We start from the raw sequence: 27,986 nt of genomic DNA, 5'->3' as shown, positions 1-27,986 counted from the left end.
TCAAGGCCCAAAACTTCTAGGCCCAAATTCAGGGTGTTACAGTCAGCCAAGCTCATCACACTATCTATTATTTTGGTACCTTATAAGCTAAACTTAAATTATGGCATGTATAGACTGGTTTTTGGATTAATTATTTTGAAGGTGTTTGTATATTAGCCATGTAACGCCTCAATTTTCGGGAATCCTGTGAATGTTGGCATAGGTTTAATTATGTTAGTAGGCCTCTAGAAAGCCCAAACTTAAAATAGAACCCGACAATTTTAGTTAATTTTTGTTCCATAACAAAAAGGGGGTGAAATTATGAAATAGAACCTATGTGAAAATGTTTGAAAATGCTATAGGCTAAATTGAAGTGGCCAAATAAATAGGAGTGCAAAATAGGAGGATTTGCATGACAAACCTCCCATTTTACATGAAGTGGCCAGCCATCATGTTGTTGTAGACAAAATGTGCACTTGATATCCATAATTTATGGTACAAATTGATACAAATTGATAATAGGTTAGGTAAATGTTCCATGATAATGGGTTAGGTAAATGTTTCATGATAATGGGTTAGGTAAATGTTTCATGATAAGAATTTCATGTCTTTTGTATTAAAGAATTAAATGGATGAAATATGAAGTTTTATTAAAAGAAAAGGGGTGAAAAGAACAAAGTTTTGTCCATCTTTGTTCATCATAGCTGAAAGTTAGAGAAGAGAAAGGAGAGGAGAAAGCTCTTGAGTATTCGGTCATTAGGAGGAGGAAAATTGAAGGTAAGTTCTTGGTACCTTGCTTTTATTTTGAGGTTCATGAGTTCTTCTTGATTCTACCTTAACTCTTGAAGTATATTTTGATTTTTAGTTGTGTTGTGAGCATTTAGTCATGAATTAAAATGAAGGAAATGGTTGTTGTTTCATGTTCTTTTGATGAAAAATGGAAGATACGTGAAGTTGAGCCAAACAAATGAGCATGCATGTGCCTTAGATGTTAAAGGGAAAAATCAGCTAACATGTTGTGCTTTAAAATGATGAAATGGAGATTATACTTAAGTAAAATCATAGATATGTGATGATTGATTGGTGATATACATGTTTAAATAACATCCATGCAAGGTATGTGTGAAAGAGTGATTTGGTAATAAATCTGCTTGGGACAGCAGCAGTAACGTGACTTTGGAAAATCACCATAAATTGTGGGAGAAGAATTAGAAGCTGAATAAATTATGTAATTAAATCTTATTGAGTCTAGTTTCAAATGAAATAAACAAGAACATATTTTGAATTCTATACAATGAGAAATTTGATTCGTAATGAAGAGTGGTCAAATTAGTCAAACAGTGAAACATGGGAAATTTTAAGAAAAATCTGGTATTGATTGGCTAAACCAAAAATTCTGAAAATTTTATAGTTAGAAGATATATGAGTCTATTTTCATGGAAAATTAACGGCACTTGATTTGGAGTTTCTTAGCTCCAGTTATAAATGATTTAGTGACTGTTGCTCAGGAAGACAGCTTGCAGTGAAATTATGATTATGTGGTAAACATTGACAAAAATTTGTTAATGAGTTGCTTATTGATTTCTTATAAGCTTACTATGATCTGTAGGTGTGGTTGGCCGAATATGGTATGGGGTTAATATGTAGTTCGTGTTTGAATAGTTAGATTAACGTGTTAGTAATCCAATTGTAAGCGTTAGTGTGTGTGGATCTCAAAAGATATAAATCGCAAAGTGTGTAACTAACACCCTCTTTCTTAGTCTAGATCGGCAAAAGCCGAAATGCCGAAAACCGGTATTTTCTAGATTTGCGAGTGTGCGAATGCTCGTGAGGTAAATCGATTAATGTTTTTGGTAAGCTGCAATGTTTGGACTGCAAAGTGCATGATTTCTGTGCCCTCGATATTTTTGGGCTTAATGGGCCAAAATTGGAATGATGGGCCAACGGGCCCAATTCGGTAAGAACCCTCGGTACGTGATTCTGTTAGTACGTGAAAAGTAGGAATATGCATGAAAAACCCTAAAATAGATAAATTACTGAAATACCTTTAAAAGTGGAAAATTTACAGTTTTACCCCTAGTAGATAAATTACCGAAATACCCCTAGGGTTAAATTGACCTAAATGCATGTTTGACTGTTGTTATTTACTGCATACCATGTTATTATCTGATGCATGAGACTGGGATATTGACGGAGAAAGTACTGAAAGTGGCTTGTCCACGTCTTGGAGGCTTTGCCTCAATTCTTTGATAATGAGCGACAAAATTTGCAATCTGTGGAGTGTTAATGGGTGGGTTGAGCTATTCCCACATGGAGTGTATGGCTGGTACGGGTGGAGTGTAGTGGTTGGTGGGTTTAGTAGTCTCCCAAATGGGCTTGCATATGTTATTGATGTTGCATGTATTTTGAAATGGGCCTATGGGCCATCTTGTGTTATCTGAATAAGGGCTAAAGCCCGGTTTATTGTAATCTGAAAGGGCTCGCCCAGACCATTATTACTGAATGGGCTTAGGCCCAATGGGCTTGAGCTGACTTGGGCTTTGAATGGGTTTTCCTTACACTGAGTTCCCCAAACTCACCCTTTTATTTTCATCCACGCAGGAAATCCCCAACCATAGTGGGCTTGGAGCTGTGAGGGAATTCGGAGTGGCCACCCGTTCTGAAAGTTTGATTTTCTTCTGGTGAACTGGACATCCTTTTGTTTACGTTTGAAGTTTTTGGGCTTTTAAATGTAATAAGGCCACTTAATTATTTTTGATGGTTTTAATATGTGTTACTAAGATAGGTAATACTTATTTTAATTGTTGAAATTGGATAGCTTTAGGGCGCGTTTTCAAAAACAACAGTTGATTTCAAAATAACACGACAACAAGCAAAGCTTCCGCAATGAAAGTATTTTCCAAAACTAATCACTTTTCCTAAAAATGACTTAATCAAATCGGTTTCCTAGAAATATCCATGACGTTAAGGTGTGGCAATGGCGGTATGCATGTCTAGGATTGGATCCGAAGGAGCTTGGTATTAAGCAAATCAGATGGACTCACCACCTCTTTCCGGTTTCCTACCTGGTGCACAGCTTTCATTCACCTTAACCCTTAATGAATTAATCTTTTGAACATCAAGTACAATTTTCTGGACTTAGAATGAATTTTTTTTTACGTTTTTGATGTGGCATGCCGGATCCGGCCATAACTTCTGGGCCGGGTTTGGGGTGCTACAAGCCATGTGAAAATGGCTTGCTATTTATGTTTACGTTTGACTTTATGTGGGCTTTGTTATAATGTCTTGTGATCTTGGTTTTGATAATTTTGGCTGTATTTTGGATTGTGGTTTGAGCTCACTTTTGCTTAAATGCTATATGCTATGCAAGAATAATTCACATGATAGACACTATATGTGTTAGTAATGGTTTGACAATGGTTAGTAAACTTAAAATGGAGGATGTATTGATCATTGTGTTATGCATTTTCATAGCATGTTAAATTGATTTGGTCAAGGTTTTGAACAGGTAAGACATACATGAATTAGTTTGAAACTAATTCAATAATATATTGGTATACTCGGTTATAAGATGCAATTGAATAAGAAAATTTGATTTATTTGTGGCTTGGCATTACTTATATGAATATTTTTGTATAGGATAGTTTGACTTGATATATTTGATATAAAGTATGTAATAATTACGTTCTGTATATATCTATATATGTGATTAATATTCTGAAATTTCAAGAATAAACTCTTTTAGTTATTAAGTATTTTCGATAAACTAGTTGAACTATGCATGAATGTTTTTGGATGGGTATAAGTTGTTTAAATTCGGTTGTGGAAGCTAATCAATGCCTTGAGCTAATGATGACAAGTTGGGATTATTATATGAAATCATTAATTTATAGTGTATCATATTTCGGTAAATGTGATTAATATAGGTAGTTATAGTAAATTTGTATCCAACTGTAGCATATTAAATGTTGTAATATTATATTATAGAATAAGCATAATGATTTAGACAATTAAAGTATATTATAAGTCAATTGATTTTAACGGTGAATGAGTAATAGTTAAGATCAAACTTGGCTTAGCTAAATGCATGAAAGAATAACTAGATGAATAATGGTATATGCAATAATAAATTATAATAATTATATGTGTTTTGGTGTGGTGAATAAGTGTTTAACTTAATATTAAATGAATGCCGAATTTGATATGATTTTTATAAAAAAAATAGTGGTACATGTGTAATGTAATTGTATATGGTTACAGTGTGCGATTAAAGTGTAATGAGGTCTGCATATCTGTATGTATTATGAGTTTGAATTAAAAGTATATTCAACTCTGTAGTACTAGTAATTAAATAGACTATGAAATTACTTAACGATTGTTTATATTTTCTTCCTTTTAGTTATTATAAGTATGTGTGTATGTGATTATCTGAAAATGTGTTTTTGACTGGTGATACCCTGTAACCCTAATTCAGTGACAGATAAGGGTTTGGGGTGTTACATGGAGGGCTGGTGTTCGAATCCCTGCGTGGGTAAGGGAGAATACTTTTGCTCAGTTTGATGGCTAGAAGTTTGAGTTGTACTGAAAATCTGAGTAGTGGGTGGTTGAGATAGAGTAGGTAGTGGGATTTGAGTTATCAGTTTCCCAAAATTCTCTCTGCAGAAAAATTGATTATCTCCCCTTTCACCCATTTTTCCTTTTTCTTCTTTTTTCATTTTCCTCCTTTCGATTGCCGAAACTCTACCTTTCTTCCACTCTCTATTCGCGTCTGATAGGTAAGTTTTAGTAGGTTCAACTTGTATTTGTTTGACGAATCGTTTTGCTACAGGTCTCTTTTGGTGTTTAGGAGATATTTGAGGGACTAAGGGTCTGGAATCGTCGCTGTAGGTGCGTGGAATTTCTATTGTTCATATAAGGTAACGCTTTTTGTTGGTTTAGGAGCTGGTTTTCATCTTGTGTTTTCTCATTTAGGAATGGGTTGAATGAGTAATTGATGAGTTACCGATCAATTTTAGGTTTCGGAGTGCTCGGGGGACATTTTAGCATCAAACAATAACAGGTTTGTACCCGTAATGCAGAAAATAGGGTTCGGCAAAAAGCCAAAAAAACCCCACTGCTGATGCCAATAGACGTGTGGTCTCCCGTGTGGTAGGCCGTGTGCCCTAACACGGGCGTGTGATCGATGAGGCCAGGCCGTGCGTGCAAGGCACCATCGTGTGATGGCCAAGCAGGCCATTTGCGACACACGGGCTAGATTGATTTGGGCCGTGTGGGACACACAGACGTATAAGTCCACATGGGTAAACCGCACGGCCATGTGGGATTTTGGGCCAGGCCGTGTGATCCTCACGGCCAAGGTAAATTTGGGTCATATGGCCCACACACGGGCAGGCCATATGGGCGTGTGTGCCTATTTTCACTGAATTGATTGCTAAGTTTGCATGGGTTGCCCAAGGTGACTGTGAACCTACTGTAGGGTCGGTAAGCATTACTTAGACCCCTAATTGTGTGAACCGACTGATTGATGGATGGATATATATATTGAGTATGATGATAGTACGCATGTATGCATTTACTGATTATATGTACTAATATCATGAGATAGCATGTCATGTATTGTATGTTGCATTGCATGGGGTTGGGTTGATTTTATTTGGAGGAAGTGTACTAAAAGGCTCTTAAGCCTAATATACTGGCAGCTCAGCTGCAAACTACTGTTTTGTGCCGCATTCGGTACTACCTGGAGTGTAGGGATGGGTAGGTTGATTTAATCACCACATGGAGTGTAGGGTTGGACGGAGATGGTGTGTAGAGGCTAGTTGGGTAGGACTTGGATACCGAATACTGTATATCTATTACTGATACTATTATGGGCTAAGGCCCTTGTGCATACTGACACTGATACTGAGTTGGGCTAAGGCCCAACCGTTACTGATACTGAAAGTGGCTTAGGCCCAAGACTATTTTTGACTATGCACTGTGTTTACTGCTATTTGTTTTCTGTGGGATTACACACTGAGTTTACGTAAACTCACCCCTCTCTGTTTAATGTGCACAGGTAATCACCAGACCTAGCTGGATCGGTGCGGTGGAGGACTTGACGATGACCACAGTTTTTGGACTTTTATGATTTATAATTTATGATCTATGGTTTTAGTTACTGTGGTCTATTTGGATGTAATTTGGGGACTTTTGGGACTTTTGCTTGAATTTGGTTTTTATTTATTTTTATGGATTTATAACTGCTAGAGGGAGGAAAACTCGGTTTTTGAAAAGGCAAAGTTTTCTCTAAACACACGATTTACTCAAAATGGTTTTGAAAGCTTCCGCAATGAATTATGTTTTAAACAATCAATTAAATGAGTAAGGATTTTGGAATTAGTAAAAGATAAGAAAAGTAAGTAAACAGAAATGGATTTATCGTAGAAACTTAGTTTTCAAACACCCTATGTTGTGACATTGCCAGATTCAGCCAAAACGTCTGGGCTGGGTTTGGGGTGTTATATTCATCCAATCTAGTATGCAAGCAAAACTTTGATAGGAGCCCAACTTAACTATACGATAATAGAAAAAAGATATTTTTGCTATAGTTTTTGTGTTTGACAAATTCCATTCATATCTTTTAGGTACAAAAGCCATAGTCTTTAGGGATCATCTAGCCATCAAGTACTTACTCACAAAAAAAGAAGCTAAACCAAGGTTGATTTGATGGGTACTTTTACTCCAAGAATTTGACCTTAAGATCCAAGCTAAAAAAGGAGTAGAAAATAAAGTAGCAGACCATCTGTCGAGATTGGAACAACACGAGGTCATTCACTTACTTGCTCCAATTAATGAAAACTTCCCAGATGAGCATATTTTTTAGGTAAGTCGAATCCATGAAATTTCTTGGTTTGCTAATTATGCAAATTATTTAGCAAGTAGAATAATGCGTCTTGAAATGACATACCAACAAAGGAAGAAATTCCTTCATGGTAGTAGGTATTACTCTGAGAGGAGTCATTTCTATTTAAGCAATATGCAGATAATATAATCGGGAAGTGTGTAGCTAGAAACGAGATCGAAAAAATCCTATATCATCGCCATTCATCTCCAAGTAGGGGACATTTTAGTGGTTCCCGCACTGCAGCAAAAAATTTGCAAGGTGGATTTCCTGGCCTATGGTGTTTAAGGATGCATATGCATATGTAAAGAATTTTGATCGATGCCAGAGGACTAGAAACAAATCAAGGAAGAACAAGATGCCTTTGACGAACATCTTAGAGGTAGAATTATTTGACATTTGGGGCATTATTTTTTAAGGCCCGTTTCCTTCTTCATATGGTAACAAGTCCATCGTAGTGGTTGTTGACTATTTATCCAAGTGGGTGGAAATCGATGCATACCAAATAAATGATGTTAAGGTAGTCATGCGATTCCTACATAAGCATGTATTTATAAGGTTTGGGACTTCTAGAGTTATAATTAGCAATTAAGGATATCACTTTATAAATAAATGGCTTAAGTGGTTGCTAGAAAGTATGATGTTAAACACAAAGTAGCAACTGCCTATCATTCATAGACAAGTAGGTAGGTTGAGCTTGCAAACCACGAGATTAAAGGAATCCTTAAGAAGATGGTTCGACCTAACAGAAAACATTAATCCTAGAGGCTCTAGGATGCTCTATAAGCCTATCAGAGGACTTTCAAAACACCGTTAGGAATGACTCCTTATAGGTTAGTCTTTGAGAAAGCCTATCATTTGTCACTTGAGCTGGATAATAAAGCTCACTAGGCCCTAAAAAAAATTAAATTTGGACTTAAAGAAGATGGTGAAAGAAGGATGTTACAACTCGATGAGTTGGTAGAATTGAAGTTATTTTCATACGAGAATGCCAAGATGTACAAAGAAAAGACCAAGAGATGGCATGAAAAATGTATACAACCTTGGGATTTCAAAGAAGGTCAAAATGTCTTATTGTTCAATTCATGATTGAGGTTATTTCATAGGAAGCTCAAATCTCAATAGAATGGTCCATTAATCATTCATAAAGTCTATCCCTATGGAGTGGTGGAATTACAAGATAAAAAGAGAGGTACCTCAAACACTATTAGGATGATGAAGTTGAGCGAATTGATACTTCATTCAATTTAATAGACCCTTGTTTTTTAATTAATTTAAGTAAAAGGCAAAGCTAGAAATTTTTCTTAAACTAGTGCATTAAATTAATTTTGTCTAAGGAGATTGGAATTTAAGTGAGACCGCTTGTGACCCCTGCAACCTTTCTAGGAACTTAATTTAATGTAATTTTCCGAGAAAATTTTCTAAGTAGCCTAAAAGGAATTTTTATTTTTATTTTATGTTCAATAAGAGGGTCAAGATTGGACCAAGTTCTAATATGTTTCTCTACTTAGTTTTATTCTAGTGCATATAATAAAATATTGCAGTTTGGGCTTGAGGCCTAGAATAATGATGAGGAGAAAAATACCCAACTTTTTGTAGTCCTAAGCTCTCCATCCAAACCCTAGTTTTGCCGCCACCTTACTTCCTAGGAATGCCTTGCTGGAAACACAAACATTTATATACTTTTTCATACCCAATTCGACTTAAATTCATGCAAATTCGGTTAAATTCTTATCAAAAAATAATTAAATATTATAAAATAATTAAATTATGTTAAAAATAGGAACATTATGAATTTTAATTAATTTTATAGTTAATTTTGATTAAATTTGGTTATTTTTGACAAAATTACACAATTGGAGAAAAAGGGCCCGGTGAACACTGCGAGAAGAACAAAATCGAGAGCAATTTGAAGTATCGAGGCCAATTAATTTCTAGCCCAAGACGGTCCAGAAATGTGTATTAATTCATAATTAAATTAATTTTAATTTATTTCCAATTTCAATTTAGGTTAAATGAATTAATTTTAATTAATTATGAAGAAAGGGCCTAGTGAACCGCACTGGTTCAACCGAATGAAGTGAGCCGAACCAGCCACTAATTGGGCTGACCAGAACCGTCCATTGGCTGACCCAAATCAGAAAATTAGCTGATAAAATATGCTTGCAAAAAGGCCCTTGAAAAACCTCCAAATTGCGTTCAAACCCCACCTTTATTTTAGGCTTTGTAGATTTCCCCCGGCCTATTTTTAGCAAGGTTGAAAGCTTCAACCTTGCCATGTGTGTGGACGGCCATGGGAGGGCTCTCTTGGCTGCTGAATTTGCTATTTTTAGCAGACCTCTTCAGCTATAAAAGCCACCCTATGCTGCCCATTTCAAAGCATCCCTCAATATCCCTCATTCCACAACATTCTCTCATCCTCTCTTCACTTCTCTCAAAGTTTCCTCTCCATTTTTCCATCCCATTTTCCCTTCCACTTATGCCGATTTCCTCTCTTGAGAAAGAGGTCTTCTTCAGCCATCTTGGGCAGCAATCAAGGATTCATAGAAGCCTTGCTCGGTGAAAACAACGGAGACTAAGAACGGAGCAACAGTCGAGCCGCAGAGAAACATTGGATTTGCTTTCTGTTCCTTTTTTTTTTAATTTCTGTTGTTTTTATGATGAACATATCTATGAAAAATATTGTTGTTGAAATGGTTATTTTAATCAATTTAGCTTGAATTTAATTCATGTTGGGTTGATTATATTTTGCCTACTTGAATTATTAAAATAGTGTTTATGCTCTGTTATAGGCCTCAGTGAAATGCTTGATTAAGTAAAATCATGCTTAGGTTATCTGGCATTATAATTGTTTAGATAACTAAAGAATTAATTTTTTAAACGGATTGAAATTGTAATTAATGGACTTAGTACTTAATCAGTGAATGTTTAATTCTTCTAAGGTAACTGAAAATTAAATCAGCATTGTATTTGGCGATACATATGCCTTGCATAACTTGCAAGATTATTGTGATTAAATTGTTTCAAGGTATGGCTACTTTGTTACTTCACATGATCTTTTACATGTTTATTAAGTTGAATTAATCGGTTGAATTGACATAGGAATATGCGAGAGATAATTTAATTCAATAAGTATGTATGTGCGATAGCATGTTTACTTTATTAAATCTGTTTAGTCGGTTGAATTGGCATAGGGATATGTTCAAGAGATAAATGGAATTCTTTTATTTAGTAAATATGTTCATAAGTTAGCAAATTACTGGGTTGCCGTGAATTTATTCATAACAGCATAAGCACGAATTTAATATTTCTAAGTTAAACAGGTATAATTAATCCAACACAATTATATCATCTTGATTAAATCTTAATTGAAATCGTGCACTAGAACTCTTTTATTTTATTTAAATTGTTTGCTTAGTTTTAAAATCTTAGTTTATAAATCACTTTTTTCAAGCAAAAATTATTTTTACCTCACCAAAGTGTTTTAATTAATTTCATAAATATTGCTTTTTACAGTCCCTGTGGGTACGATAACTCAACATTTACTTGTCACTTTATTACTTGTTACGACTGTGTACACTTGCACATTTCCACCGTTCCAAGTTTTTGGTGCCGTTGCCGGGGACTGTTTAAAAAAAAACATTATTTGTGAATTTATTTTTACATTTTGGTTTTTTTATTTTCCTGTTCAATTTTACTTACTTAATTAGTTCTTCTCTGATTATTTCAAGTGTTTATGAGTATTGACCGAATTATCAACTTACTCCCAGTGGACCCTGAAATAGAATGAACCTTTCGCCAACGAAGAAGACAAGCGAATCACAGAAGGACTGAAGAGATGAATTTCGAGAATATCAATCAAGGAAACGGAGCAAACCTTGCTCAAAATCCTATCCTTGATAGGAATAGAGCTTTAAAACAATATGCAGTGCCAGTTTTTAATGACCTTAATCCAGGTATTAGAAGACCTGAGATCGAGGCACAACAATTCGAGTGAAGCGGTCATGTTCCGAGATGCTTGAACGGTGGGCGATTCGATGGAATGCCTCATCAAGATCCTCATCTTCATTTAAGACTGTTTATGGAGGTGAGCGACTCTTTCAAGCTAGCTGGAGTACCCGAAGATGCATTATGATTAAAACTATTCCCGTACTCGCTGAGGGACAGAGCTCGAGCCTAGTTAAACTCACTACCACCGAACTCGATTTCTATATGGCAAGAGTTAGCAGAGAGATTTCTTGTGAAGCATTTCCTGCCTAGCATGACTGCTAAGCTGAGAAATGAGATTACTGCTTTCCAACAAATGGATGATGAGTCCTTGTATGAAGCATGGGAAAGATTCAAAGAGTTATTATGAAAGTGCCTTCATCACGGAATTCCGTATTACATCCAACTTGAGACATTTTACAATGGTCTCAACGCTCACACAAGGATGGTAGTAGATGCTTCTGCTAACGGTGCTATCTTATGTAAGTCTTACAATGAGGCTTATAAAATCATCGAGAGGATCGCCAGTAACAATTATCAATGGCCAACCAATCAAGCAACGTCAGGAAGATGAGTTGCTGGAATCCATGAAGTGGACGCTCTCACTTCACTTGCATCCCAGGTATCTTCGATATCTTTAATGTTAAAGAATCTTACCACTAATGGGTCTAACATTTTTGCAGCTCAGCCATCTAACGAATATGAGAATATAGCCTGTGTCTATTTTGGGGATGAACATGTGTTTGAAGAATGTCCGTCAAACCCAGAATCCATGTACTACATAGGTAATCAGAACCAAAATCGAGGAAGGCAAGGGCTGCAATCCAACTTTTACAACCCATCGTGGCGAAATCACCTCAATCTTTCCTGGAGTAACCAAGGGGCTGGAGGCAGTAACAACTACGCCCAACCTAGACCAACCCAGCCGCCTAGTTTTTCACAGCAAGTTCAGAAACCAGTTTAGGCTGAATCCTTCAATAGCTTAGAGAATTTATTGAAGGCATACATGGCAAAGAATGACGTCACTCTAAGGAATTTGGAGAATTAAGTGGGCCAGCTTGCTACTGAACTTAGGAACCGTCCACAAGGTGTGCTTTACCTAGTGATAAGAAAAATCCAAAAAATCTAGGGAAGGAGCATTGTAAAGCACTAACATTGAGGAGCGGAAAAGTGGTAGAGCCCAATATCATTGAAGCTGAAAAAGAACATGCTGAAGCTCAAGATTGAAAAGAAGTTCAACCGAGTGTTGAAGTTGCTATTCCACAAGAACTAGAACCTGCAATACCTGAAAAGATAACCTCAGAACCAGGCAATTCTGATCTGCCAACCATTCCGTTAGTAGCAGAATTGCCGCCAAAGACAAATCAACCAGTACCAACTCTAGTATATAAACCTCCACCACCTTACCCTCAAAGACTCTAGAAGCAAAAACAGGAGGTCCAATTCAAGAAGTTCCTTAACGTACTCAAGCAACTTCATATCAACATCCCGTTGGTTGAAGCACTTAAACAAATGCCAAATTACGTAAAATTCATGAAAGATATCCTGTCCAAGAAGAGAAGACTTGGAGAATTTGAGATGGTAGCTTTGATGAAAGAATGCAGTGCATATCTTCAAGACAAATTACCCCTTAAGCTGAAGGATCCTGGGTGTTTTACCATTCCATGCAACATTGGAGCAGCTTATTGTGGTAAGGCACTATGTGACTTGGGCACAAGTATGAACTTAATGCCTATGTCGATATTTAAGAAGTTGGGGATAGGTGAAGTTCGACCTACTACGGTTACACTTCAGCTAGCAGATCGATCCTTAGCACATCCAGAAGGAAAAATCGAGGACGTATTGGTACGTGTAGATAAGTTTATCTTTCCTGCTGATTTTGTAATTTTAGATTTCAAAGCAGACAAATAAGTACCAATTATCCTGGGGAGACCATTCTTAGCAATCGGAAGGACACTTATTGATCTGCAGAAGGGCAAACTTACTATGTGCGTTCAGGACGATCAGGTAACATTTAACGTTTTCAAGTCAATGCGATTTCCTGACACAACAGATGATTGTTCTGCAGTATCCAACTTAGAAGATTTAATAGTGGAGAAGGAACTCAACTCTGTTGAGGATCCTCTAGAAGGAATTTTGACATCAGGCCCTCCAAGTGATGAAGAAGATGATGGAAACTTAGCTTTGCTAGGAGCTAATCAAAAGGGATTTAATCCACAACCCCGTTTCGAATATTTGAATTTAGAGAAAAGAGATTACACACAGCCAAAAGCGTCAATCGAGGAGCCACCCAAACTAGAACTCAAGGTATTACCTTCTCATTTAAAATATGTTTATTTAGGTGACGCTTCTACTCTGTCTGTGATTGTTTCAGCAGAGTTAACTACTGAGCAAGAAGAGAAACTTATCTTTGTTCTGAAACAATTTAATAAGGCTATTGGATGGACTATAGCTGATATTCGCGGTATTAGTCCATCTGTATGCATGCACAAGATCATCCTGGAAGATGGTGAAAAAGGGATCATCGATCGACAACAAAGGCTGAACCCCATCATGAAGGACGTAGTGAAAAAAGAGATTATCATGTGGTTAGATGCGGGTATCATTTACCCTATCTCAGACAGTTCATGGGTAAGTCCGGTCCAGTGCGTACCAAAGAAAGGAGGTATCACGGTCAAAGAGAATGAGAATAACGAGTTGATACCGACTAGAACAGTTACGGGATGGAGAATCTGCATCGATTACCAGAAGCTAAGCAAGGCAACTAGGAAGGATCACTTCCCTTTGCCGTTCTTAGACCAGATGCTGGATAGACTCGCGGGGCGAGATTACTACTGTTTTCTCGATGGATACTCAGGGTACAACCAGATTACGGTAGCACCGGAAGATCAACACAAGACCACATTCACCTGCCCGTACGGTACATTTGCATTTAGACGCATGCCATTTGGTTTATGTAATGCACCTGCTACATTTCAAAGATGTATGATGTCTATTTTCACTGACATGGTTGAGAAATTTTTGGAAGTTTTCATGGATGACTTTTCAATATTTGGAGATACGTACGATGATTGCTTAGCCAATCTGGCTAAGGTACTTAGGCGATGCAAAGAGACAAACCTAGTCCTTAACTGGGAAAAGTGTCATTTTATGGTACGAGAAGGTATCATTCTGGGGCATCGGATAACAAGACATGGGATTGAGGTAGACAGAGCAAAAGTAGATGTTATTGAGAAACTCCCACCTCCAACATCTGTAAAGGGTGTTAGGAGCTTTTTGGGCCACGCTGGGTTCTATCAAAGATTTATTAAAAACTTCTCAACAGTTGCTAAACCTTTATGCAAATTATTAGAGAAGGACACGATATTCAAATATAATGAGGAATGCTTAAAAGCTTTCAATGACTTAAAGAATCGATTAGTCACGGTACCCATAATTGTCACACCAGACTGGGACTTGCCATTTGAATTGATGTGTGACGCAAGTGGCTTCGCAATAGTAGTTGTCATGGGCCAGCGAAGGAACAAAGTTTTTCATCCCATCTACTATGCGAGCCAAACTCTGACAGGAGCTCAGTTAAACTATACGGTAACAGAAAAAGAGTTACTTGCTATCGTATTTGCTTTTGACAAGTTTCGATCTTATGTTGTAGGTACCAAGGTAACTATCTATACAGACCACTCGGCAATTAAATATTTACTTGCCAAGAAAGACGCTAAGTCGAGGTTGATCCGATGGGTACTTCTACTTCAAGAGTTCGATTTGGAAATTCAAGATCGAAAGGGAGTAGAAAACCAAGTACCAGATCACTTGTCCAGATTGGAGCCGCAAGAAGGGAATTCTACACTTGTACCGATTCAAGAAACATTTCCAGATGAACATATACTAAAGGTAAGTCATGTCATAATACCCTTTGGTTTGCTGATATTGCTAACTTTTTAGCTTGTGGTTTAATGCTGTATGATAAGACATATCAACAAAGGAGAAAGTTTCTTCACGATGTGAAGTACTATTTCTAGGAGGAACCATACCTGTTTAAAAAGTGTGCAGATCAGATGATTAGGAGATGCGTGGTAGAAGAAGAAATACCGCAGATTCTATACCATCATCACAAATTTCCCAAGTGGGGTCATTTCGGAGGAACTCGTACTGCAGCCAAAGTATTGCAAGCCGGATTCTTTTGGCCAACACTATTCAAGGATGCATATGCATATGTAAAGAGTTGTGACTAATGTCAAAGAGTTGGAAATGTCACCAACAGAAATGAGATGCCTCGAATAAACATCATTGAGATCTAATTATTCGATGTTTGGGGTATTGATTTTCTTGGGCCCTTTCCTTCGTCTTTTGGTCACAAGTATATACTGGTCGCAGTAGATTATGTGTCCAAGTGGGACAAGGCAGAGGCATATCCGACAAACGATGCTAGAGTTGTGATGAAGTTTTTGCAGAAACACGTGTTCACGAGGTTTGGAACCCCGAGAGCCATCATTAGTGATGAAGGGTCCCACTTTGTGAACAAGTGGTTAAAATGGTTAATAGACAAGCACGGTGTGAAACACAAGGTTGCAACGGCTTACCATCAACAGACGAATGGACAAGCTGAACTGGCAAATAAAGAATTCAAGGGCATATTAGAGAAGGTAGTTTGCTCGAACCGACAAGACTAGGTCCGAAAGACTAGATGACACTTTATGGGCCTACAGGACAGCGTACAAGACACCTTTAGGGATGTCACCCTTTAGGCTAGTTTTCGGTAAAGCATGTCATCTACCTTTGGAGTTAGAGCACAAAGCTTACTGGGCTCTTCGACGACTCAACTTAGATCCTAAGCTCGCAAAAGAAAGACTGATGTTCCAACTCAATGAATTAGAAGAATTCTGAATGTTCTCATATGAAAATACCAAATTACTCAAAGAGAGACTCAAGATATGGCATGACAAACACATCCGGGTTCGAGAATTTGAAGCAGGTCAGCAAGTATTGTTGTTCAACTCGAGATTGAAGTTCTTTCCAGGTAAGCTAAAATCACGTTGGTCCGGTCCATTTACAATTCACAGAGTCTATCCATATGGAGTTGTTGAACTCCAAGGTAAGAGAGGTAATTTTCAAGTTAATGCTCAGCGTTTGAAACACTATTGGGGGAATAAAATCGAACGGGATAACATCTCGTTCATTTTTTCAGATATTTAATAATTTTCTTATTTTGTTTAATAAATAATTTAGGGTCTATTTTTCGGGTTTAATATGTTTAAATAAATTCTGTCTAGGAGGTTGGAACTTAAGCGGGACCATTTGTGACCCCTCCAATCTTTCCTAGGAATTTATTTTAACATAATTTTCCAAGAAATTTTTCCCTAATCAATAAAATAAATTTTTGTTTTTCAAATAAAATGGTCAATTTGATCCAATTTTTAATTTTCAACTCAATTTTTAATTTTTATTAAGTCTAGGGACTTAAATTGAATTATTTTTAAAATTTGATTGCTCTTTTCGTAAATAATAAAAACTAGATGCCTCTTTTGTAAATATTTTTTAAAGGGCTTCTAGAATAAATGTTTTAGTAAAAAAATGATAATTATTAATATATAATTTTTGGATTTTGTTTGATAAGTTTTAATAATAAGATGATAATCTTTAATATATAATTATATCTATTTATATATTAATCTTTATCAATTTAGCATGAAATTAGGATTTTATCTTTGTTTTAATAAATTAAATAGCAATTAATTATATATCTAATTATTAATTGTTGTTATCTTTATATAGGATTAGAATTTAGAATTTTTATTAATTAATTTGTTTTAAGAATTCTACTCTAATTCCTATTTCTCCCCCGATAAATATTACCCATCTTCCCATTCATCTAACACTTAAAACCCAAAGCACCAAAATACCCAAGTGCCGAAACCCCAAGCAGCAGCTCCAAGCAGTCGGCCAGCACACACCCAGCTCCATCGCACGCACGTCCCGCATACAATGCATGCGTTGCCTCGAGCAGCCCCAGCCTCAGCTTGCACCAGGCCTTCACCCCGCGCGCGGTATTTGCCCTCCGCACCATCCTGCACGCACTCGAGTCCCACCTGCTGTCGAACGCCCGTGTTGCTACCAGCCCTATTGCACACCACTGCTCCCACATACACCAGCCCGCACGCCCTAGCTGCTTGTGCGGCATTCCTTTCCCATCCATCCTAATCCACAAACCTCCAACCCTTCTTTTAAATTCCCATCTTTTTCTTCATTATTATTATTAATTCCTAGAGTTTTTATATTTTTACAAAAAAAAAAGGTGGTAAGACCTAGTTTTTCTTAATTTTAATTTTAATTAATTAATTTTTCAAATCATTGAATTACTAATAATTTTTATTAAAATTTATTAAGAAACTAATTTTTCCATCTTATGATCAGGTTAAACATGCCTCGCAAGAGAACTCGTGCTTCCGCTCAAATTGATGAAACACAAAACAAATTCCACTATGAAGAAGCCAAAGTGAGATACGAAAGTATCTTCAAAAACCAACAGATGCATCCAGAAAAAAGGCTTCACTTTAAAGGAAAGCAACTACCGAGACTTTATGGCTCGTATTCGTCAAGTTGCTGAAGCCCTAAATTGGGAATTGTTTTGTGAAAAGAGACCAAGTGTGGATGAGGAACTAGTTTGTGAGTTTTATGCAAATTTAACTTCAAGCGAGATGATAGAAGTTCCAGTTCGCGGAATCAGGGTACCGATAAATTCAAATTCTATTAATGAATTCTTTGAATTACCAGATCTCGAAAATGATGAATATTTCACATTGATGAGCAATATCAAGCTTGAAAATCTGCGAGAAATTCTCAAGGAGCTTACAGTTGAAGGTTCTAGTTGGACTGTGTCGAAACAAGGAACCCTCACGTGTCGAAGAGAATACTTAACACCTATTGCAAAGGTATGGTTTTATTTTATCCGTTTCAGCCTTTTGCCTAGCTCACATGGGACTACAATTTCATTGGAGCGAATGGTCTTACTATACTCAATCTTAACGGGTAAGACCATTGATGTGAGAAAGATCATCTTGAAAGAAATTCGAAACTGTGCCGCTAGACGTTCTGGCCCTGCTTACTTCCCCTTTACAATAACTATTATGTGTTTGAAAGCAGAAATTCTTGCTAATGTCAAGAAGACAGGGTACACCCAAGGTACAATTACAGATTGGGACCTCTATCGAGTAGCCGAAGACTCAGTTCTACAACAACATGTTGAAGAAAGTGAAGAGCCTGAGGAACCTGATGAAGAAGAAGATCCCACGATGCAATCATTTGAAGTCCCTGATAAGGTGGACCCAGTAGAGCCAAAAGATGAATCGGATGCTGGAACTTCAATGTTTCGAGCTAAATCATCGAGCCTAGACCTTCGAGATGAGCTATCAAAACTGATGGACTTAATGCAACATATGCAATGGCAGCAACAAGCCTACTGGAGATACTCAAAAATAAGGGATGACTCGATAAGAAGTGCTTTTAAGAAAATATACAATGACCCATTTATTTTTGTGCCTGAATTTCCAAATTTCATATTCGAGCCATGGACTCCACTCTCGAAAAAGGACCAAAGGGATTCATGCAAAGGCAATAGTGATGGAGCAAAAGATGAGTCAAATACGGAAGGGTCTGCAAATAAATAAAGGGAGGATCTTGACTTTATTTTATCTCTGTTCTTAGGTCATTTTAGGATTAAGTTTAATTAGGAATTTATTTCTGTTTTTTGCATAATAAAATAAGAGAGGAAAATCACTAATAAAATGTGAGCAAGTCACAAAATTTAAAGTGTGGCAATAGATATATACATGTCTAGGATTGGATTTAGAAAGAGCTTGGTACTTAAGCAGTCAAATTGACTCACCTCCTCTTTTCTAAAATCCTACCTGGTGTATAGTATATATTCACTTTAAACAATGAGGACATTGTTCATTTTCAGTTGGGGGGACCGAGAAATTGAATTATTTCCACTCAAGATAAAATTTTTCTTTTAATTATGATTAGGATATATTTTGTTCAGAAATTTGAATTCTGTTAAGTATGCTCAATTTAACTATGAATAAAGTTCTATTATTTTAATAAATTATTATGTTAGCTTAATAATGACATGAATGAATTTTTAAAAAAAGCATGCAAATTCGTACCATAAAATTTTTAGTTCTTTAGGAAAGTTAGGTATGCATGAAAGTTTAAGTCTTTAGAATTAAGTTTCTTCAGGTGAAATCTTAGGGAGCATGAAACGTTGGAAATGATTTAGGCAACTATTGTTTGGACCGGTTGAGCCTTTCAAGCCCACCATGGTATATTTTATCCATTGAAACCCAACTTTGAGACTATATGGCCTGATTTTATTCCGACCCTTATAATAATTAGCCATTACTTTTCACTTAATAATCTTAAAATTGTCCCAAACACTAGACTCAGTAATATTCTAGATGTTGTTCGAAAATAAGTTTGGGGGAGTTGACAAGAATTATCAATTGCTCGAGAATTGCAGTACACAAAATAAGTGCTCGTGTTAATAGAAAAAAAAAAGCACATATATTTGAAAAAGAGCATATGAAAGTCAAGTTGGTGTATCGAAGGTAAAAACTCCGAAGGTTCAATTGACGCTGAGTCTAGGGTTTTTTTTTAAAAACCAAAATTTATCCATCTTTCACTTACCCCTAGCCTAGCCACGTTACAACCCTGATAAAGACCTATTGATTCAAAGTCCTCATGCTACCTACATTAGTGGAAAGAAATTGCTACGATCAACATATGAAGACATAAGTTAAGATTAATGATTGTAGCTTAGTCTCTAATAGAGGAATAAAAATCAAATTGGTAAGGATTAACATGTCTTCATTACAAAAGCATTTAGTCTAAATTTTGCTATAATAATAAGTGGTTGAATTTAATTTGAACAATATGCATACTTAAGTAGCATAACTAACAGATTTCTTGTCTTTGCGCATAAGTATTTTAAGTTCATAATTTTGGGAAAAATGTTGTTCTGAAGGAATTTTTCAAAGGTGTTTTCGAGAGATTCTTTTCAAAATTTGCGCATTACTAGGGACGAGCAATGAATTAAGTTTGGGGGTGTGGAAACACAAAAATTTATATACTTTTTCATACCCAATTCTACTTAAATTCATGCAAATTCGATTAAATTCTTGTCAAAAAAATAATTAAATTATGTTAAAAATATGAAAATTATGAATTTTAATTAATTTTATAGTTAATTTTGATTAAATTTGGTTATTTTTGACAGAATTACACAATTGGAGAAAAAGGGCCCACTGAACACTACGAAAAGAACAAAATCGAGAGCAATTTGAAGTATCGAGGCCAATTAATTTCTAGCCCAAGACGGTCCAGAAATGTGTATTAATTCATAATTAAATTAATTTTAATTTATTTCCTATTTAATTTAGGTTAAATGAATTAATTTTAATTAATTATGAAGAAAGGGCCTAGTGAACCGCACTGGTTGAACCGAATGAAGTGAGCCGAACTAGCCACTAATTGGGCTGACCAGAACCGTCCATCGGCTGACCCAAATCAGCAAATTAGCTGATAAAATATGCTTGCAAAAAGGCCCTTGAAAAACCTCCAAATTGCATTCAAACCCCACCTTTATTTTAGGCTTTGTAGATTTGCCCCGGCCTATTTTTAGCAAGGTTTAAAGCTTCAACCTTGCCATGTGTGTGGCCGGCCATGGGAGGGCTCTCTTGGCTGCTGAATTTGCTATTTTTAGCAGCCCTATTCAGCTATAAAAGCCACCATATGCTGCCCATTTCAAAGCATCCCTCAATATCCCTTATTCCACAACATTCTCTCATCCTCTCTTCACTTCTCTCAAAGTTTCCTCTCCATTTTTCCCTCCCATTTTCCCTTCCACTTGTGCCGATTTCCTCTCTTGAGAAAGAGGTCTTCTTCAGCCATCTTGGGCAGCAATCAAATTCATAGAAGCCTTGCTCAGCGAAGACAACGGAGACTAAGAACGGAGCAACACTCGAGCCGCAGAGAAACATTGGATTTGCTTTCTGTTCCCTTTTTTTTTTAATTTCTATTGTTTTTATGATGAACATATCTATGAAAAATATTGTTGTTGAAATGGTTTTTTTAATCAATTTAGCTTGAATTTAATTTGTGTTGGGTTGATTATATTTTGCCTACTTGAATTATTAAAATAGTGTTTATGCTGTTATAGGCCTTAGTGAAATGCTTGATTAAGTAAAATCAAGCTTAGGTTATCTGGCATTATAATTGTTTAGATAACTAAAGAATTAAGTTTTTTAAACGGATTGAAATTGCAATTAATAGAGTCAGTACTTAATCAGTGCATGTTTAATTCTTCTAAGGTAACTGAAAATTAAATCAGCATTGTATTTGGCGATACATATGCCTTGCATAACTTGCAAGATTGTTGTGATTAAATTGTTTCAAGGTATGGATACTTTGTTACTTCACATGATCTTTTACATGTTTATTAAGTTGAATTAATCGGTTGAATTGACATAGGAATATGCGAGAGATAATTTAATTCAATAAGTATGTATGTGCGATAGCATGTTTACTTTATTAAATCTGTTTAGTCGGTTGAATTGGCATAGGGATATGTTCAAGAGATAAATGGAATTCTTTTATTTAGTAAATATGTTCATAAGTTAGCAAATGGGTTGCCGTGAATTTATTCATAACAGCATAAGCACGAATTTAATATTTCTAAGTTAAACAGGTATAATTAATCCAACACAATTATATCATCTTGATTAAATCTTAATTGAAATCGTGTACTAGAACTCTTTTATTTTATTTAAATTGTTTGCTTAGTTTTAAAATCTTAGTTTGTAAATCACTCTTTTCAAACCAAAATTATTTTTACCTTACCAAAGTGTTTTAATTAATTTCATAAATATTGCTTTTTACAGTCCCTGTGGGTACGATAACTTGACATTTACTTGTCACTTTATTACTTGTTAGGATTGTGTACACTTGCACATTTCCACCCTTCCAAGTTTTTGGCGCCGTTGCCGGGGACTGTTTTAAAAAAACATTATTTGTGAATTTATTTTTACATTTTGGTTTTTTTATTTTCCTGTTCAATTTTACTTACTTAATTAATTCTTCTCTGATTATTTCAGTCTTTATAAGTATTGACCGAATTATCGACTTACTCCCAATGGACCCTGAAATAGAATGAACCTTTCACCAATGAAGAAGACAAGCGAACTAGAGAAGGATCGAAGAGATGAATTTCGAGAATATCAATTAAGGAAACAGAGCAAACCTTGCTCAAAATCCTATCCTTGATAGGGATAGAGCTTTACGACAATATGCCGTGCCAGTTTTTAATGACCTTAATCCAGGTATTAGAAGACTTGAGATTGAGGCACAACAATTCGAGCTGAAGCCAGTCATGTTCCAGATGCTTCAGACAGTGGGCCAGTTCAATGGAATGCCTACTGAAGATCCTCATCTTCATTTAAGACTGTTTATGGAGGTGAGCGACTCTTTCAAGATAGCCGGAGTACCCGAAGATGCATTACAATTAAAACTATTCCCGTACTCGCTGAGGGACAGAGCTCGAGCCTGGTTAAACTCACTGCCACCGAACTCGATTTCTACATGGCAAGAGTTAGCAAAGAGATTTCTTGTGAAGTATTTCCCGCCTAGCAAGATTGCTAAGCTGAGAAATGAGATTACTGCTTTCCAACAAATGGATGATGAGTCCTTGTATGAGGCATGGGAAAGATTCAAAGAGTTATTACGAAAGTGCCCTCATCATGAAATTCCGCATTACATCCAACTTGAGACATTTTACAATGGTCTCAACGCACACACAAGGATGGTAGTAGATGCTTCTGCTAACGGTGCTATCTTATGTAAGTCTTACAATGAGGCTTATGAAATCATCGAGAGGATCACCAGTAACAATTATCAATGGCCAACCAATCGAGCAACACCAGGAAGACGAGTTACTGGAATCCATGAAGTGGACGCTCTCAGTTCACTTGCATCCCAGGTATCTTCGATATCTTCAATGTTAAAGAATCTTACCACTAGTGGGTCTAACAGTTTTGCAGCTCAACCACCTAACCAATATGAGAATATAGCCTGTGTCTATTTTGGGGAAGGACATGTGTTTAAAGAATGTCTGTCAAACCTAGAATCTATGTACTATATAGGTAATCAGAACCAGAACCGAGGAAGGCAAGGGCTGCAATCCAACTTTTACAACCCATCGTGGCGAAATCACCCCAATCTTTCCTGGAGTAACCAAGGGGCTGGAGGCAGTAACAACTACGCCCAACCTAGACCAACCCAGCCGCCTAGTTTTTCACAGCAAGTTCAGAAACCAGTTCAGGCTGAATCCTCCAATAGCTTAGAGAATTTATTGAAGGCATACACGGCGAAGAATGACGCCACTCTAAGGAATTTGGAGAATCAAGTGGGCCAGCTTGCTTCTGAACTTAGGAACCGTCCACAAGGTGCTTTACCTAGTGATACGGAAAATCTGAGAAATCAAGGGAAGGAGCATTGTAATGCACTAACATTGAGGAGCGGAAAAATGGTAGAGCCCAACATCATTGAAGCTGAAAAGGAGCAAGTTGAAGCTCAAGATTCGGAAGAAGTTCAACCAAGTGTTGAAGTTGTTGTTCCACTAGAACTAGAACCTGTAATACCTGAAAAGGTAACCTCAGAACCAGCCAATTCTGATCAGCCAACCATTCCGTTAGCAGTAGAATTATCGCAAAGACAAATCAACTAGTACCAACTCCAGTATATAAACCTCCACCACCTTACCCTCAAAGACTCCAGAAGCAAAAAGAGGAGGTCCAATTCAAGAAGTTCCTTGACGTACTCAAGCAACTTCATATCAACATCCCGTTGGTTGAAGCACTTGAACAAATGCCAAATTACGTAAAATTCATGAAAGATATCCTGTCCAAGAAGAGAAGACTTGGAGAATTTGAGATGGTAGCTTTGACGAAGGAATGCAGTGCATATCTTCAAGACAAATTAACCCCTTAAGCTGAAGGATCCTGGGTGTTTTACCATTCCATGCAACATTGGAGCAGCTTATTGTGGTAAGGCACTATGTGACTTGGGCACAAGTATCAACTTGATGCCTATGTAGATATTTAAGAAGTTGGGGATAGGTGAAGTTCGACCTACTACGGTTACACTTCAGCTAGCAGATCGATCCTTAGCACATACAGAAGGAAAAATCGAGGACGTATTGGTACGTGTAGATCAGTTTATCTTTCCTGCTGATTTTGTAATTTTAGATTTCGAAGTAGACAAAGAAGTACCAATTATCCTGGGGAGACCATTCTTAGCAACCGGAAGGACACTTATTGATGTGCAGAAGGGCAAACTTACTATGCGCGTTCAAGACGATCAGGTAACATTTAACGTTGTAACACCCCGAATCCGAGACCGTTGCCGGTGTCGGACACGAGGGGTTAACAAGCCAAAACCACTTATGGCACCGACCAATTTGACATTTCCAGGCAAGCTGGAAAACTGCGTCGCTGTCGTCTTAAAAAGCGTATCTCGAGTTTCACAACTCGGAAACTGATTCCGTAAATTTTCCCTGAATTTAGACTCATATATCCATCCATGGATTTATTTCTAGAATTTTTGGTCGGGCCAATTGGTACAGTTTATTAGTTAAAGTCACCCATGTTACAGGGATGGACTGCTCTGACCTTCGCGTGTTACAACTTGAATATCTCTCTGTACAGGGCTTTAATACTGGTGCTGTTTGTTTCTAATGAAACTAGACTCAATATGAAATCTGTACATATAAGGCACGACTCCTAATTCTTTCTGGATAATTTATAGTAAATTTTTAAAGTTGCGACAGGGGACCCAGAAACCATTCTGGCCCTGTCTCACAATAGCTTTAATATCTCTTAACAAGTAACTCCTATGACCGTTTCGTTTCTTCCATATGAAAATAGACTCATCAAGGTTCATTCACATAGCTCATTCACTATTTAATACCATTCCTAAAAATTTTGGTGATTTTTCACATTCACGTCACTGCAGCTGGCAGCATCTGTTTTAAGGTAGGTCTTACCTAGTTTGTAGTCTCCATGAACCAACTAGTCTTGCCATACATAGGTTCACATATGATCATTTTAACCATACCAATGGCTGATCATGTGACCAACATTCCCATTTCCAATCCATAATCACATCATGACACCATATATATATATATATATACAAACCGCAAATAGTCTAAGTTCGTACTTCACTTTTACGAGCCATTTTCGCATGGCCGTACACATATACATCACAACATATTTAAACCAGCAAGGGTAGTCCTATACATGCCATTTCAAAGTTCAACCAAAATTTATACCAAAATGGAGGCTTTGATAGTGTGGCTGACTTCGACTTTAATGATCCCGAATCCGATTGCTATCGAGCACAATCTATAAAACAGAGAGCCAAAGCAGCGGGTAAGCATTTTATGCTTAGTAAGTCTCAAGGAATAAAATCAGCTTTAATTAAAGCAATACATTCACATGGCCAAATGCATCATTTCATTAATACACATTCACATAATCATTCTTACTTCACACTTCATCATTATATACTTTCACAAGGTATCAACCAATTCAATAGCTGAAATTGTTAGTCGATCGAGCGAATGTTGCTCAAACATGTCGACTTTCCAATGCACGATAAACATACCTTATTCTTTGGGCTTTTCGAGCGTACCAATTGAATTCATTACAGCAACCAACACTCACCTCCAGCCCAAGCTTCTTCGAATACAACCGGATATTAGCACGCACGAATGCCTTGGTCTTAGCCCGATAGAACGACTCGCACGAATGCCTTGGTCTTAGCCGGATGTAGCCGCTTAGCACAATTGCCTTCGGTCTTAACCGGATATAATTTCCAGCAATAACGTCTTGGGACTTAGCCCGGATATCATTCAATTGCTCATGCACACATACATCAATAATCATTAGACATTCATATTTCATTTTCGTTACTAAGGCTCAAACACAAAGGTAATCACTAGCATAATTGCCTTGGGACTTAGCCCGGTATCATTCAAATACTCATACACACATAAATCGATAATCATTACACATCCATATTTCATTTCACATAATTCAAGTAGGGTCACTTCTTGAGGACTTACCTCGGATGTTGTCGAACGGCTTTACGGCTATTCGATCACTTTTTCCTTCCCTTGTCCAATTGTGGCCCTCTAAGCTCTTGAGCTAATTCAAACAAATTTAATTTATTAATACCTCATTATGCTAGCTTATGGCGAATATGACAAGGAGTTTAAATGGTCATATGGCCACCCTTTAGCTTGAGTACACAATGGTCATGCACATTTTATACTACATCAAGCAATTCAATACAATCCATTCAAGCATCAAGGAAAAGCTAAGGCCATCAATCGGCTACTTAAGGCCGAACATACATGTCCAATTTGAGGCCAATTATACACTTAACACCACACAAAAACAGCATGCATTTTACTAGTTAATGCTTTACATATTGTGGCTCCATACTTATAATACATCATCAAGCACTCATATGGCCGATTATACTTAGTCATACTTGCACCAAATCAACAATAAATTCCAAGATTTCCACATCATAGGTATTCTAGGCCGAATGTACTTGCAATTTCACAAACATTCTTCAACATTTTCTTCTTTAAACAAACATATTCATCACTTACTTCATAACCAAAACATCATGTGCAAACATATATATACATATATGTGCATGGTCAATTTCAAGGTGTCCATAGCCATCCAAAACACAAATTTTAACTAACATGCAAGAAGCATGAACCATGCTCATGAATGCATCATGGCGAATACATCACAATCATGCCCTTTCAACTTCAATCATGGTTAAACAAAAAGAAAACTCAAAGTCTTACTCAAGATGGCTACAAAGAAATTTCAAGAGTAGACAATCCATCATTGCATGCATCATCATCAAGCTTCACACTTAGCATGCAATGGCTTTATCACAATATCAACTTTGACCAAATACCACTTCCATGGCATAACAAGGATTTGAACCATGGCTAACATGAACATCAAGTTGGCAACTAAAACATGCATGAATCTCATGACACAACCTCATACATACCTTAATCTTGGTGCAAGTTTAGCCAAATCTCCTTCTAGATCTCTTCTAAACAAATAAAATGAAGCAAAATCTCTTCTTCCCCTTAGTTTTGGCTCAAAGAAAGGATGAACAAATTTTTTCTTTCTTCCTTTACAACTCACGGCAATGGGGAGATACCACACTCACACACACATTTTTTTTTCATTCTTTTCTTACCCATGCTTATTTGTTTATTACTTCTCCCTAATGCCCAACAAAACATGTTTCATGACATGTTTAGCCCATATTCTTGGTCATGGCCGCCACCACCTATAAAGGGAATTTGACATGCAAGTCCATTGTTTTGCATGCATGCTTTAATTAGTAATCACACATTTCCTATCGTACTTTCAAAGTTCACTACTAAGTCCTTTCTAGTGAAATTCACCTTTATAACACTAAATCAATCATCAAAAAATGTCATACATGAGCATACACATATTATAGGCATCAAAATAAATTTTAAATTATTTTTATGCCTCGGTTTTGTGGTCCCGAAACCACATTCCGACTAGGGTCAATTTTGGGCTGTCACAAACGTTTTCAAGTCAATGCGATTTCCTGACACAACAGATGATTGTTCTACAGTATCCAACTTAGAAGATTTAATAGTGGAGAAGGAACTCAACTCTGTTGAGGATCCTCTAGAAAGAATTTTGACATCAAACCCTCCAAGTGATGAAGAGGCTGATGGAAACTTAGCTTTGCTAGAAGCTAATCAAAAGGGATTTAATCCACAACCCCGTTTTGAATCTCTGGATTACACACAGTCGAAAGTGTCAATCTAGGAGCCACCTAAACTAGAACTCAAGGTATTACCTTCTCATTTAAAATATGTTTATTTAGGTGACGCTTCTACTCTGCCTATGATTGTTTCAGTAGAGTTAACTACTGAGCAAGAAAAGAAACTTATCTTTGTTCTGAAACAATTTAAGAAGGCTATCGGATGGACCATAGCCGATATTCG

The 27,986-nt window shown here is 36.8% G+C and overlaps 1 long non-coding RNA gene and 2 other non-coding genes across 4 annotated transcripts; 1 reads left to right on the top strand and 2 right to left on the bottom strand.

Annotated features, from left to right (window-relative positions):
* The first annotated feature begins 1,730 nt into the window (after window positions 1-1,730).
* Window positions 1,731-2,822, top strand: LOC128296553 (uncharacterized). Of its 2 annotated transcripts, none has more exons than XR_008287199.1 (2): window positions 1,731-1,936; window positions 2,581-2,822. It is a non-coding gene; the product is annotated as an uncharacterized LOC128296553 (long non-coding RNA). The 2 variants fall into 2 exon arrangements; XR_008287189.1 differs by having other exon boundaries at window positions 1,731-1,949.
* An 8,310-nt stretch (window positions 2,823-11,132) lies between these two features.
* LOC128282505 (small nucleolar RNA R71) lies at window positions 11,133-11,239 on the bottom strand. Its single transcript, XR_008272786.1, has one exon. It is a non-coding gene; the product is annotated as a small nucleolar RNA R71 (small nucleolar RNA).
* Window positions 11,240-22,538: 11,299 nt separating this feature from the next.
* Window positions 22,539-22,645, bottom strand: LOC128282084 (small nucleolar RNA R71). The gene has a single exon (XR_008272364.1). It is a non-coding gene; the product is annotated as a small nucleolar RNA R71 (small nucleolar RNA).
* Window positions 22,646-27,986: the final 5,341 nt, after the last annotated feature.

The sequence above is a fragment of the Gossypium arboreum genome, chromosome 1 (assembly GCF_025698485.1).
Source record: "Gossypium arboreum isolate Shixiya-1 chromosome 1, ASM2569848v2, whole genome shotgun sequence".
Classification (NCBI taxonomy): domain Eukaryota; kingdom Viridiplantae; phylum Streptophyta; class Magnoliopsida; order Malvales; family Malvaceae; genus Gossypium; species Gossypium arboreum.
This window is presented reverse-complemented; position numbering and strand designations above follow the sequence as displayed.